We start from the raw sequence: 1,338 nt of genomic DNA, 5'->3' as shown, positions 1-1,338 counted from the left end.
CTTTTGTGTCTAGCTTTTTTTCACTGAACATAATGCTTTTGAGGTTCATCCATATTGTTGCAGGGATAGATATACCGCAGTTTTGTTCATCCATTTTCCTGTAGATGTACATTTAGGTTGTTTCCAGTTAGGGACTATTATAAACAAAGCTGCTATCCGCATTGTACCAATTCTTTTTGTGGACATATAGTTTCATCTCTCTTAGGTGAACGTGGAATTACTGAGTCATATGGTAAGTTTATGTTTACAATTTTTCCTTTTCAATTGAACTAGATAGAAACTCCAGTACAAGGTTTAATAAAAGTGGTCATAATTACATCCTTGCCTTGAATTCCTAGAGGAAGAGAATTCAGTCCTTCAACATTATGTATGATGTCAACTGCAGGGTTTTTTTAACTGCCAAACAGTCCTCCATAGTTATTGTATCATTTTATATTCCCACCAACAATATATGAGAGTGCCAGTCGTTCCACATCCTCATGAGTACTTGGTATTGTCAACCTTTTCAACCTGAGCTATTCTAAGAGGTGTGTAGTAGGATCTCATTGTGATTTTAATTTGCATTTCTCAGACGATTAATGATGATAAGCATATTTTTATGTGCTTAATTCCTATTTGTAGAGATTCTTTTCTGAAGTCCCTGTTCTAATCTTGCCCATTGTAAAATGGGTTGTTTGTCTTCTTACTACATAGGTATTACATATCTGTATATACATATGTGTGTATAAACACGTGTATGTATGTATATAGAACTTTTGATACTAAACTTTTGGTTCTAAACTCGAAGGATTGATCTTAATGGTAGATATCAAATAGACACAGTGGTAAATTGTGTAGTCTTTTTTTGTGTATGGGGAATGGAATTTTACCCCATATAAGCCACAAAGTACTGGAACCTAGTATTAATATTGTCCCTGCTTTATTTCGATATATCATAGTGAATACGTACACAGGCTCTGGAGTCAGTAAGTCTGAATTCATATACTGACTCCACCATCGCAAGATGCATGATCTTGGGCAAAGTGCCCAGTTAATCTGCACCTCAGTTTCCTCTGCTATACTACGGGGGAATGATGATATTTACCTCTTAGGGTTATTGTGATATTTAAATGAGGTCAAGGAAAGCACTTTGAACAGTCCTGATACATAATGAGCATTCAGGGCTGGCTTCTGGCAACATGGCGCTCTAGGCAGAAACACCACGCTGTCGCTCCACAGCAAAGATCCGAAAAACTAAGCCAAACAGAAAACAGCAATGCTGAAACCCTAAAACATCAAACAAAGAGGTAAAGAATTCAGCCAAGCACCAATGGAGTGAGAAACTGACAGAGAACGGAG

This window comes from Trichechus manatus, unplaced genomic scaffold (genome assembly GCF_000243295.1).
Source record: "Trichechus manatus latirostris isolate Lorelei unplaced genomic scaffold, TriManLat1.0 scaffold00049, whole genome shotgun sequence".
Lineage (NCBI taxonomy): Eukaryota > Metazoa > Chordata > Mammalia > Sirenia > Trichechidae > Trichechus > Trichechus manatus.
The sequence above is the reverse complement of the archived record's forward strand: the minus strand, read 5'-3'. Positions refer to the sequence as shown.